At 40.4% G+C, this 14,111-nt stretch overlaps 1 long non-coding RNA gene across 1 annotated transcript in view; it reads left to right on the top strand.

Annotated features, from left to right (window-relative positions):
- The window catches only part of LOC116622903, a 78,832-nt gene that overhangs the window by 39,770 nt on the left and 24,951 nt on the right, over window positions 1–14,111 (top strand). The window lies entirely within an intron of this gene.

Below are 14,111 nucleotides of genomic sequence, written 5' to 3'. Positions count from 1 at the left end.
GACTGGTTTGACTTTGAACCAGGTTGGATTTCCAGAGCTACACAGAGAGAAAGTGGGGCACAATGAGCCAGGCAGGACTTGGGCTTGTATACATGACCCAACAATAAGGAGGGATTAACATCACAGTGCCTTAAAGAAACCATAGATTTCGAGTTGACATTGAATTCTTGGAACTGGCTAGAATTTGTGATCAGAAAAAAAAATCATGTTAAAAGCTTGTTTTCTAAAAGGTAGCACCATTTGATATTGTGAAGCTGTGAAGTACAAGAATAATTTGGGGACATGGCAGCATGAATGACCAGGAAAAGTTTTCCTTCCTGTAATTAAGAAGGTGATATGCTTTGCTCAGAACAGTGTTCTGGTCCCCTAGGGGCTTGGGAACTGAGGCAATGGGTCCATCATATAACCTATTCAGATGAACTTTGTTAGTCCTGGTAAAGAAGGCTGTACATCATGGTTGTATCGAGGCCAAGATTTTCCCAAGCATATGTGGCCTGTGCTGGCTCATTTGGTTCCACTCTTCCTGCTGGTGGTATGAAGATTCTGCACAAAGTCTTGCCTTGGATACAACTAGATGGTGCTGAAAGTATTGACACATTTAGTTGGGTTAGACAGGGGCTGATCTTTCTCATTGGGGTAACTAGAACCAGAAGGAACCAGTTTTTATTTAATTATTAGTTCATTATTAATTGAAAGAATGCTTAATGAGCACTAAGATTTAGAGATATGAAGTTAATGGGACCTAGGGCTCCTGGTCTGGTGGGGAGACCCACATGCCAGATTTCTGGAAGAATGCTGCTATCATTCAGTGAGTGAAGGATTAAGGAAGAATAAGTTTTGGAGGACAGTGAGTTTCATTTGGAGATATTGAGTCGGAGAAGCCTGTGGAACATCCAAGTAGAGATACCTGGTGGACATTTGGAACTATATCTGAATCTCAGGAGAGAAGTCCAAATGGGAAGTCTAGCTTTGTGAGTCATCATTTTATGTATGCTATTTGAGGTCATTGGCATTGATTAAGTCACACAGAGATTGTATAGAGTAAGGAAGAGAGAAGGATTAGAGCTGAATTCCTTGAGAATCCTTCCATTTCTGTGGTGACATCTGATGAATACTATTGTCTAAATACATATTGCTCTCACATTGAATTTACATTTGAAAAGCATGAATAAACTTGCAAAAACACATTCAAAGGGAGATTATCACAGCAACTACAGACACTGGACTGGACATTTTGAAAGTAAAATGTAAAATTCAGGCCAATAATAAAATCCAAAGTATCTTCAGAATCAAAGAGGAAGTTAAAGCATTAGCTATATTAAGGGAATAATATAGATAATGCAGTCAGAGTTTCTGAACTCAAAGTAAGCTGTAATAATTTTGTTCTTATGGGAACTATGTGATATAATATTTGAAGTCAGAACTGTCTGGAATTCATGGTTGAGATCAATATAGAACACTCAAGTAACAAAAGGACCATTCAAACAAAAACTGGGCAAATTAAGAGGTTATCTGGGATCCAGATTATTGATATCCTTGACTGAGATGGGTTGAATTCTTTTTTTTTTTTTTTTTAGATTTTATTTATTTGTTTGACGGAGACACAGCGAGAGAGGGAACACAAGCAGGGGGAGTAGGAAAGAGAGAAACAGGCTTCCTGCAGAGCAGAGAGCCCAATGCGGGGCTCGATCCCAGGACCCTGGGATCATGACCTGAGCCGAAGGCAGATGCTTAACGACTGAGCCACCCATTTGTTTTATTTTTTTTAAAGATTTTATTTAGTTGATGGAGAGAGACACAGTGAGAGAGGGAACACAAGCAGGGGGAGTGGGAGAGGGAGAAGCAGGCTTCCTGCAGAGCAGGGAGCCCGGTGTGGGGCTCGATCCCAGGACCCGGGGATCATGACCTGAGCTGAAGGCAAACGCTTAACGACTGAGCCACCCAGGCACCCTGAGATGGGTTGAATTCTTAAATAAATCTCAGTTATCTATATTATGATGTAATAAACTTACTCAAAACTTAGTGGCTTAAGACAATAACAACTTCTTATTTCTCATGGATTCTGTGAGTTGGCTGGGCTCCACTAGGTAGTTTTTTTGCTAGATGTGTTGGCTGTACTCACTTGGGAGCTCAGCTGGGGCTGGAATGTCCAAGACGGTATCACATACACGTCTGGCCTCTGCTGGAATGGTTGGGGGCTGGCTAGGCCTCTCTCTTCTTATTTAGTGGCTCAGCCTGAACTTTTTAACCTGTCAACTGATTCCCAAAAACACAAAAGCAGAAACTACAAGTCTTCTTTTTTTAAAGATTTATTTTTTTATTTTGAAATAGAGCTAGAGAGCATGCATGGGAGGGAGGGGCCGAGGGAGAGGGAGAGAGAATTCCAAGCAGACTCCATACTGAGCTCAGAGCCTGATGCAGGGCTTGATCTCATGACCCTGAGATCATGGTCTGAGCTCAAACCAAGAGTTGGATGCTTAACGGACTGTGCCATCCAGGAGCCCCAAAACTACAAGTCTTAAGGCCTTAAAGTTCTTGTAGTTCTTAGGAGTACTAGAATGTCACTTTTGGCTCATTCTGTTGACCAAAGCAAGTTATAAGACCAGTCTGGGGGAAAATAGGCTCCACCTCTTGATGGGAGGAGTGACATGTGTGTACAGGGATAGAGGGAAGTTTTGGTGGTCATCTTTGGAAATGATCCACCACAAGAGTTGATTTCCCTTTTCAACTTGGCTGCAAGTCTGAGTAGGATATTATGCTTGGTCCTCACTTCCAGGTGAACACTAAGAGTTCTTGGTGGCATTGTTTTTCCTATAACTTTCTTTTTTTTTTTTAATTTTTTTATTCATTTTTTAAAATATTTTTTTATTATTATGTTATGTTAATCACCATACATTACATCATTAGTTTTTGATGTAGTGTTCCATGATTCATTATTTGCGTATGACACCCAGTGCTCCATGCAGAATGTGCCCTCTTTAATACGCATCACCAGGCTAACCCATCCTCCCACCCCCCTCCCCTCTAGAATCCTCAGTTTGTTTTTCAGAGTCCATCGTCTCTCATGGTTCATCTCCCCCTCCGATTTCCCCCCTTCATTCTTCCCCTCTTGCTGTCTTCTTCTTTTTTTTTCTAACATATAATGTATTACTTGTTTCAGAGCTACAGATCTGTGATTCAACAGTCTTGCACAATTCACAGCGCTCACCATAGCACATACCCTCCCCAATGTCTATCACCCAGCCGCCCCATCCCTCCCACCCCCCACCACTCCAGCAACCCTCAGTTTGTTTCCTGAGATTAAGAATTCCTCATATCAGTGAGGTCATATGATACATGTCTTTCTCTGATTGACTTACTTTGCTCAGCATAACACCCTCCAGTTCCATCCACGTCGTTGCAAATGGCAAGATTTCATTCCTTTTGATGGCTGCATAATAGTCCATTGTGTATATACACCACATCTTTATCCATTCATCTGTCGATGGACATCTGGGCTCTTTCCATAGTTTGGCTATTGTGGACATTGCTGCTATAAACATCGGGGTGCATGTACCCCTTCGGATCCCTACATTTGTATCTTTGGGGTAAATACCCAGTAGTGCAATTGCTGGGTCGTAGGGTAGCTCTATTTTTAACTTTTTGAGGAACCTCCATACTGTTTTCCAGAGTGACTGCACTAGCCTGCATTCCCACCAACAGTGTAGGAGGGTTCCCCTTTCTCCGCATCCTCGCCAACATCTGTCGTTTCCTGACTTGTTAATTTTAGCCATTCTGACTGGTGTGAGGTGATATCTCATAGAGGTTTTGATTTGGATTTCCCTTTCATATAACTTTCTAATATATTTTGCTGAAAAAAACCACTGAAAGGAAGTTCATAAAAGCTTATAGGTTCCTCTCAAAACAGACCTTTGCCACTAAGTTACCTAAGTTTCTCTCTCTTTTCCTTCCTCTCAGTGTTCCCCAGCTTTCTTTCAGAATCTTAGTCTTCTAATAAAGTAAAGGAATTGTTATATTGTGAAATTCTATGATAATATCTTTCCCAGCTCCATGATAGAAGTGTTGGTGGTGCTGGGAGTAGAGGAGGAATATGTTGAGAGAGTTATTTCAGGGGTGGCAGAGCAGGTGGTTTGGGGGACATGATCTATATCATTAACTTGGTGTTCAAGGGTGCCAGTCACCAGTGATGAGGGAGCAGAAGGCAGACTGAGGGCAAAGCACAAGCTAACACCCCACAACGCACCCCCCCAGGTGGGATATATGTGACATTCTTCAGGGACTCCTGGCTGCCCTAGGACAGAGGAAAGGGAAAAACAAATGGTTAACTGATAGAGATCACAGTCGTGTAGGACAGGAGTCTCCATCAGTTTGCAACTGTCTTAATGATTTATAAGAAAAAAGCAATCTCCAGAAACCTATAGACTCAGTTTCCTGGAGCCCTAACATCGCTCTCTCCTCCATAGGTTAGAAATTCTTATATAATCAGTCACTTCTCACAACCCCAGTGCAGCTCTTTATGCCCACGGGTCCTGTCCCTGTGCTTTAATAAAAGTACCTTTTTGCACCAAAGACATCTCAAGAATTCTTTCTTGGCCGTTGGCTCTGAACCCCACCACTTCAAACGACATCAACCACTGCCCTTCTTCAGATGTGAAGTAGGTATGTACCTCCATCAGGAATCTGGAGCTTGGCCATAGGTCTCAAGCAGATTAGGGAGGCTTGAAAAACAGTGAGGTTGGATTTGTGAACATTGGCATTTTTCCTGGGTGCTGAAGATCAGGCAAAGCTTGGTGGTCACATAGCTTAGAGTCAGACGAAGAATTGGAAAGAATGACTCTCAGGTGAAAGTATGACATTCACGGCCTTTGATCTTTTCTTTCTTGCAACATAGTTTTCAAAAAAGGCCCAGGTTGAGGAGGGAAAGGGCAGGGGACAGAGAGAGAGAGAGAGAGAAATGTAGTGGTATAGTGGTTTGTAGCACAGACTTTGTGATATTTTAGGAGGTGATATGTGTGATGGTTTGTAGAAAAGAGAAATAGTCAAGGGAGCAGGATGGTGGGATTAAACAGCATGGATGAGAGAGTGACTTCTCAGGTAGGATAGGGAAAAGCTCCTGGGAATTTTGGGATGCCTGAAAATTGGAGAGGAAGAGGGTCCCGAAAGAGGGTTTTAGTAAGAGTTGTGTGGTCTGTGTAGTTTTATCCCTTTATGTAGAGATCGGGGTTCCTGGTTGGAAGATACTTCTTTAACAGTGGAACCTCTCAGGCTTACTGCTTTGATGACATTACCTATCTTAGGGAACTTTGGACCCCACATCTGTACTTGGGAAAATTGACTCTTTTGCACTATTCTTATCTTCTTGTTTCATTTCTCCTAGTGGTTTCTAATGTAATTCTGGAAAATGTCAGTCTGTATCCACTCTGCCATGGAAATACAAAGAAAAAGATTATCTCTGAGTTGTTGTACAGCTAAAGAGTGTGAGGGAGAAAAGGATGGTGGGGGAAGGTATAGGGGCCGTCAAAAGGAGATTAACAAGAAGGTGAATACAAAGCTAGGGAGTGAGAGGGTTGGTTTCTTACCTCAAGTTATCACTTTGCTGCTGTTAAATCCCAGTCAAGAGCCTTTCTCTGCCTTTAAGGGTTTTATCTGAGTGCTTTTTTCTTTCTTATTTATTTATTTATTTATTTATTTATTTATTTGACAGAGAGAGACACAGCTAGAGAGGGAACACAAGCAGGGGGAGTGGGAGAGGGAGAAGCAGGCCCCCCGCTGAGCAGGGAGCCCGATGCAGGGCTCGAACCCAGGACCCTGGGATCATGACCTGAGCCGAAGGCAGACGGTTAACGACTGAGCCACCCAGGTGCCCCGGGTGAACAAATGTCTTTAGCATAGAAAGTGACAATGGTTCTCAACTATAGCGGGGGGACCATGTTTAGTTTAGAAGAGTTCCATGTATGATGCTGATATTCTGTTCTCTTCCTTCTCCCTTCCCATCCAATTGAGGAAGACTGCACCACGGATTCTCCACCAGCTGCAGAATAATATTTAAACTCATGCATCAAACATTCAAGAGCCTTTTTTTTTTTTTTAAAGATCTCATTTATTCATTTGACAGAGAGATAGAAGAGCACAAGCAGAGGGAATGGCACAGGGAGAGGGAGAAGCAGGCTCTGCACTGAGCAGGGAGCCCAATGCAGGACTTGATCCCAGGACCCTGGGATCATGACCCGAGCTGAAGGCAGACGCCCAACCATCTGAGCCACCCAGGCGCCCTCAAGAGCCTTTTTAATGGGGCTCCCCAGACCATACCTTGTATTTCCTCCCAGCTCAGTCTATTACTGTGGCCAGTTCAGCATCTTCTAGACCTCATACTGTTTTGAGCTCCACTGCTTAGCACTAATGTGCTTGACTCTTCTCCTTTTTACACCTGCCAAAGGTTTTCCCATTCTCCAGGGCCCCACTCAGGTCCTTCTTATTTCATGAAGCCTTCCATAAATGTTCCAGCCACACTGATTGGACCTTGTTTCTGAATGGGAGTTATGCGGGGCCAGCAGTGGGAAGAAAGGGCTGTGAATGCAGGGACATAAACGATTATTTACATGGAAACCTGTTGACAACCTTTTATAGTTGAGTTAATCTAATGACATTAATGCTTTCCACACAGATTTCTAGTGGTATGGATAATTTTTCCCCTCAAACGCTTTCTGAAATCCCCTTTGGCCTCCCACCACAACTTTTGAAGTTTCTTAATGAAGGAAATGTTATGTAAATTGACCACATGACTACTACAACCAACAATTAATTTATCACTGCAAACTTGAAAATGATTGTTGGTCCCAACAACCTTCAAAAGGTGTATTTCAAAAAAATTCTGTAGACTATAGCTATATTAATTATAGGTAGACTACAGATTTGGCTTTTTTTTTTTTTTACTTCCATGGCATTACTGAGTATTGTTGAAAATACTGCATGTCCTTATCTTAGATCCTTTCAATATGGTACGTCTCTAAGACTTTACTTCCAAGGGAGTCATTAACATCACTGAATACTACAGATTTTTTGACTTTGCAACTAAATTTTGAATGGCTTATCATCTCATCATTCAACAAATAATTACTTTAAAAAAATTTTTTTTTTAAAAAGATTTTATTTATTTATCTGACAGAGAGAAGAGACACAGTGAGAGAGGGAACACAAGCAGGGGGAGTGGGAGAGTGAGAAGCCGGCTTCCCACTGAGCAGGGAGCCCGATACGGGGCTCTATCCCAGGACCCTGGGATCATGACCTGAGCCAAAGGCAGATGCTTAACGACTTTGCCACCCAGGCACCCCTAACAAATAATTACTGAATGTGCCACATATTCAATATTCTGCCGAATTTATTGCAGGCACAAAGGTAAACAAGGAGCAGTCTCTGTCTTTAAAGATCCTATACTATAATAGTGGTAGTAAGATAGGTACACAAATAGCTGTAATATACATGTAGAAAGGAATATAAAGTAAAATAAAAAGGAAAGGGTGCTACAAAAAAGGCTTAGCTAAAAGATTTTGGGCTGATAGTTGACCATTGTTTGGGAGGATTATGGAAGTTTTTTTTCTTTTTTTTAGATTTTATTTATTTATTTATTTGACAGAGAGAGACACATCGAGAGAGGGAACATAAGCAGGGGGAGTGGGAGAGGGAGAAGCAGACTCCCTGCCAAGCAGGGAGCCCGATGCGGGGCTTGATCCCAGGACCCTGGGATCATGACCCCAGCCGAAGGCAGATGCCTAACCAACTGAGCCACCCAGGCGCCCCTGGAAGACTTTTTTTTGTAAGATTTATTTATTTATTTGAGAGAGAAAGAGAGAGTGCGAGCATGTGCTGGGGGAGGAGCAGAGGGAGAAGGGAAAGAGAACCCTCAAGCAGCCTCCCTGCTGAGTGCAGAGCCCAGTGCAGGGCTTGATCCCAGGACCCCTAGGTCATGACCTAAGCCGAAATCAAGAGTCGGGCAAGTCACTTAACTGACTGAGCCACCCAGGCACCCCTTGGAAGACTTTTGACACACTGAGTTGGGCAAGTCACCTAACTGACTGAGCCACCCAGGCACGCCTTGGAACACTTTTGACACATTTTCTCTTGGTCTGGAGACACTGCACTCTGGTGGTTTTGCTCCCCTCTCTCTGACCATTCTTTCTCTGCCTCTGTGGTTGCATCTTCCATTCAGTGTTGGGGTTCTTCAAGGCTCAGTTCAGACCTTCCTCTCTTATCACCCTATCCTTTCCTCCTGGGTCGTCTCATGTATGCCCATAACTTCAGTAATTATCTATAAGCCCATGATGGGATGGTCAAACTTAACCAAACTCACAATCATCAGTTTTGAACCTCATCTTCTAATGAATGACACCACCGTTCATTTGATTCCAGAAGCCAGAAACCTAGGATTCATTCCGGCTACTTCTCTCCTTCATTCTTTATTGTGGTCTATTATCAAGCCCTACTAACTGTATCTTTTAAATACCTCTCAGATCTCTGTCCTTTTTCTCTATTTCCATAGCCAGCTCCCTAGGTCAAGCTAGAACTATCACCCAGACCAGTGTATTGGACTCCTAATTGGTCTCCCAGTGTCCACCCTGGTCTCTTTCCAATCCAGTCTCCACACTGAAGCCAGTACCATCTTTTCAAAGTGCAAGTTTGATCACAAGACCCCTCCACTTCTTGACTTTAAAGTTCTTCAGTGATTTTCCATTGTTCTATTTTAAAAACCACAAAGTCTTACTTAGTCCTGGTCTTGCTTATTGCTCCACCTCTTCTCAGAGTACTTCTTCATCATTCTCTGTGTCTTAGCCAAACTGGCCTTTTTTCAGTTCTCTGAAAATACCATGCATTTTCTGTAACAGGGTCATAGCACACATTGTCCCCACCCTACCCTTCCAGTGCTTCATAAATTTTACTTGTGTTTTAGATCCCAGCTCAGATGTCACTTCCACAAGGAAGCCTTCCCTAGATTACTGTCTTTTATAACCATTTCTTTACTTCACAGCACTCATTCCATTTGTAATCATATACTTACTTGTGTAATTATTTGACCATGAGCCCCATGAAAGCAGGTGCCAATTGACAGGGTACACAACAAATGCTTGTTAAATACATGTTGGTTGATAAATGCGTAGCATTTGGATTTGGAGTCATGGAGATTGGTTGGGGGCAGGGAGAGGAGAGAAAAGGTATCTCATCCAGGTAACAAAAGATCATTGAATATCCAGAGACAGGAAAGTGAGTGGGATCATATATGTAAGAGCAAGTAATGTTAAAAGGCTATTCTTGGTAACTATTTGCTCAAATGATATCACAATTAGTACTCAAATAATTGCATGATGTTTCAGTGTTTTGATATATATATAATTGCCTCCACCATTTCCCTGTTGGATATTTAGGTTGTTACACCTGTTTTCATTAGCATGCAGAGCACTGTAGTGGACTCATATATATCCGTATGCTATAATTCACATTTTTTTTTTTTTTTCCACTGCTTGACTCCATGAGTACAAGCAAGCTATTCAGGACTTCTTTAGGTCCACCGTTGCTTAAAAAATCCCCATAGTTCCATAAATCCATAAATATAGTGGTCGATCAGTAAAAATTGCTAACTTTACTGATTCATAAGGAGTTATCACACTTCAACAGCCATCTCATTATAAATCTACTAAATGTCCTAGCATTTTGAAATTGTGCCAGGCTTATTTCAAGAAGTCAACTTGAAACTACTGGGCTAAAACAGAAGAATGTGTGGGAAGGACGAGAAAGAGCTGAGTAGGTGGAAAGAATCAGAATGAGAGAATGAAGTAGACAAAGGGCAATGGTTAATAGTAATTAGTAAATATCAAAAGCAAATAAGGATAAGACATGCTTAATGATTGTGCTAGAGGTAGAGTAGGCAAAGAACAAGTAAAGGATCCAATTATTCTTCAAAGGCTGCTTGGTCTAGTTAACTGGAAGATACGACAAACTAAATCATAAAGACAAAGGTCAAAGATGAAAGCTGTGTTTAAAATTCCCATCAATTGCATGGCCAGCAGAGGATGAGTGATCCAGTGAGCCATCAATTGCATGGCCAGCAGAGGATGAGTTCAACCTTGAGCAGTTGAACAGCTTTACTTGTCAAAACCATTAGCCATGAACCTTACTTAACAAATGAAGCAGTCACCTTTAACAAGCTGCTTTTCCAAAAGTAAAATCAACCCTAGATGGTCATTGATTAACTTGAGCAATACTTGGCTCTTCTTCTTTTCTTAAATACTTGACTCTTCTCACAGTTGCAAGGCAAAATTCATGGAAAATGAATGAAAGCTTACTCCATAGTTTATCAGTCCAATAGCCAGTGGCTCTGGAATATGTGATATGAAAAGCCCTAGACTCTTGTTCTAGTTTTTAAAACCTCAAGAGATCATACTGGAGTGGTTAGACATACCTATTTTTACAATCTTGTTTCAGAATTTCTGGAGCCGTCGGGGCTCAGTTGGTTAAGCGTCTTGATTTCAGCTCAGGTCATGGTCTCAGGGTCCTGGGATCAAGCCCCACGTCGGGCTCCCAGCTCAGTGGGGAGTCTGCTTGTCTCCTTCTCTCTGCCCCCTGCCCACTCGCTTGAGACCTCTCTCTCTCTCAAATAAATAAATAAAGCTTTAAAAGAAATGTAATAAAGAATTCCTGGAGCCATCAGATAAGTGTAGTTTCTTTACATATTATAAACAGTATATATTTTTTCTAATTATAAAAATATTACATGATTATTGAAAAAGACGAAGGGTATAATAAACTTCAAAGAAGCAGGATCGGGGCACCTGGGTGGCTCAGTTGTTAAGCATCTGCCTTCGGCTCAGGTCATGATCCCAGGGTCTTGGGATCGAGCCCCGCATCGGGCTCCCTGCTCAGCGGGAAACCTGCTTCTCCCTCTCCTACTCCCCCTGCTTGTGTTCCCTCTCTTGCTGTGTCTCTCTCTGTCAAATAAATAAATAAAATCTTAAAAAAAAAAAAAGGATCATCCTCTACTCCACCATAATCAGTCCAGTTATCTAGGGGCCATTTTTAAATATTTTCTTCCTGTCTCTTAAAATACATTTTTAGAACAGGGTTGAGATCACACAACATATAACATATAAGATCTATTTTCTTTTTTCTTTTTTTTAAGATTTTATTTATTTATTTGAGAGAGAATGAGAGAGAGCACATGAGAGGGGGGAGGGTCAGAGGGAGAAGCAGACTCCCTGCCGAGCAGGGAGCCCCATGCGGGACTCGATCCAGGGACTCCAGGATCATGACCTGAGCCAAAGGCAGTCACTTAACCAACTGAGCCACCCAGGCGCCCACAAGATCTATTTTCATTCTAAAGTTATTTTAACTTATTTACCAAAGAGCAACGATATATTATGAAAACCATGATCTGAACCAAATACTTTGATGAAATCAGGCCAGTAACTTCTTGTTTTGTCTAAACTCTAACTTATACTTTTCCTTCCTCATCCTGTTTATTAAACTTTGCATATCTGTGTCTCCTTTCTTCCCTTCCAAATTTCCTCCTCCTTGACTATGCATATCTGTATTGATTTTTTGTTTATCTATTGTCTACTAAATTCAAGAATTCATTTATTTGCTGTCTTGTTTTCTAAATTTTTAAGGATTATATGTTTTATCTTACCTTACTCTTTGACAGCAGGGGATATCCATTATAGTTTTTATACCTATCCTAGTAAGTAGTGAACAGCCAGGCATATAGTAGGTGCTGAAGAAATATCTAGAGTTAACACCAAAAATGTTTTAGCAAATGGTTGCATGAGAAGATGTAATGGTTGAACTATCCAGACCTGTGCAAACAAAAACTATAGTTGCATCATCCAATATGGTAGCCACTAACCAACCATATGTGGCTATTGAGCACCTGAATTATGGTTAATATGAATTGAGACGTGATGTAAATGTAAAATATACATTGGAGTTTGAAGATTTAGTGTACAAAATACCTCAGTATTTTAAAAGTTGATTATTTGTTTAAGTGACAATATTTTGGACATATTGAGTTAAATAAACTATATTATTAAAATGAATTTCATCTCTTAACTTTTTACCTTTTTTAACATGCTACTAGAAAATTTAAAATTACATATGTGGCTTGTAATATATCTATATTTACATTTATATATAACATTATGACATATATATGTGATATGAATATATGACAGTGCTGTCCTATATGCAATAAAATTAATATTTGAGGTCATCCTTTCTACAGGGCAGAAATCTATTATATTTCTACCAGACAAAATTAATTTGCATTTCATTAAGAATTTTTTTAAAAAATGTTTTTTATTTATTTTTTTTGAGATTTTATTTATTTATTTGAGAGAGAGACAGAGAGAGAGCAGACTTCTGGCCAAGCAAGGAGCCTGATGTGGGGCTCTGTCCCAGGACCCTGGGATCATGACCCAAGCCAAAGGCAGATGCTTAACTGACTGAGCCACCCAGGCTCCCCTTAATTTACATTTCAATCAATGGCAATGATTTGCATTACTGACAGTTTTCTGCAACTTAACTTCTAACCTTACAAAGTTGTAAAATAGGGTGCCTGGGTGGCTTAGTTGGTTAAGTGTCTGCCTTCAGCTCAGGTTGCTATTCCAGGGTCCTGGGATCGAGTCCCGTGTTGGGCTCCCTGCTCAGTGTGGAGTCTCTTTCTCCCTCTCCCTCTCCCCCCTGCCTGTGCTTGCTCTCTCCCTCTCTTTCTCAAATAAATAAATAAAATCTTCTTAAAAAAAGTTGTAAAGTAGCCTAATCAGTAGAACATAGTCAATCAAAGATGCACACCCCTATAGAATTAAATAATCTTGGGAGGGTTGGCTGGAAAATACCCAGCACTCCACTGAAAGGACACTCAGTAATCTTTTACCCATTTCTAAGTCTTTGACAATTTTTTCTCAAGGCATCTTTTTATATTCTTTTGTTACCATCCTAAGTGATTGTAATAGAATCACTTTTTCTTTTCTAGTTAATATGAGCAAAATTTTTGTGAAATGCATACTTAAGCCAGAAACCAATGCTTTAGGAATTATGAAGTTCCTAATAATAAGGAAGATTATTGAGGGTAAAATGTTGAGGGTAATGCAAGAACTTTAAAAAATGTGTAGAATAGAATCGAACACAATTGGAATGATTGAAAATATTAGAATTAAGTAATTGCATTTTGTTATGATTCTTTAGCTTATCACACTGTTGTTGAAAGGAGCACAATTATAATGGAATGGAAACCAGGTTCTCTTTTACTTTTTAATTAGCTGGAAACAAAACCTGGTTGTTGGTTGACTGTATCTAGTATAATGTTTTCATCCCCTATTTTTGATTAATCAAAGTGCTATTTCTTTTAAAGGAAATGCATTCTTTTTCTGTTTAAATAAAAAGACTCTGGAGACAGACTTTCAAAAAACAATGGAGCGCTCTTTTTGCAATTTTGTGTCTGTTTTCTTTGCTATGAAGATTGACAAAAATTAATTAGTGGATGTCTGTTGGGAAATGGAACTGTTAAAAAACAAAATTCAACTGAGAAAATTTGAAGATCTAATTGGCTTTATTAAATGATTCATGAATCAGGCAGCATCCCATCTAGCAAGTAGAGGAGAGCTCTAAAGGGCTACAGAAAGGGAAAGGTTTTTAAAGGCAGGACAGGGAAGTCATAAACACAAAAATGAATTATTTCAGGTGAGGTCACCTTCATTTGTCCACAGTGGGGTCTTAGGAGGTGGATTACCTCATCTTCCTTTTAGGGATGGAGAGGACCATGTGACGAATTACCTCATTGGTATTTACCAGGAAATTCCTGACCAGTTAAGACTACATTTTTGTTGGAGGTTGAAAGTGCAATTAGGTTAGGTATTAGGCCCTGGTTTGGTGACTTGGCCTAAGTGATGCCATTTTGGACCTGTGATTTTCTTTTAAATAGAACTCACAACCAGTGAAGTGGGTAAGAAAAGTTGACATTGTCATTTTTAACACTTAAAAAAATATGTATGTAACATTTAAAAACATAAAAATACAGTTTATTTTTATTATCAATTTAAATACCTCTGTCTTAGTCAAAAAGGATTAAA

Source organism: Phoca vitulina, unplaced genomic scaffold (assembly GCF_004348235.1).
Source record: "Phoca vitulina isolate PV1807 unplaced genomic scaffold, GSC_HSeal_1.0 scaffold55, whole genome shotgun sequence".
In the NCBI taxonomy this organism is placed as follows: Eukaryota; Metazoa; Chordata; class Mammalia; order Carnivora; family Phocidae; genus Phoca; species Phoca vitulina.
The sequence above is the reverse complement of the archived record's forward strand: the minus strand, read 5'-3'. Positions and strand labels throughout refer to the sequence as shown.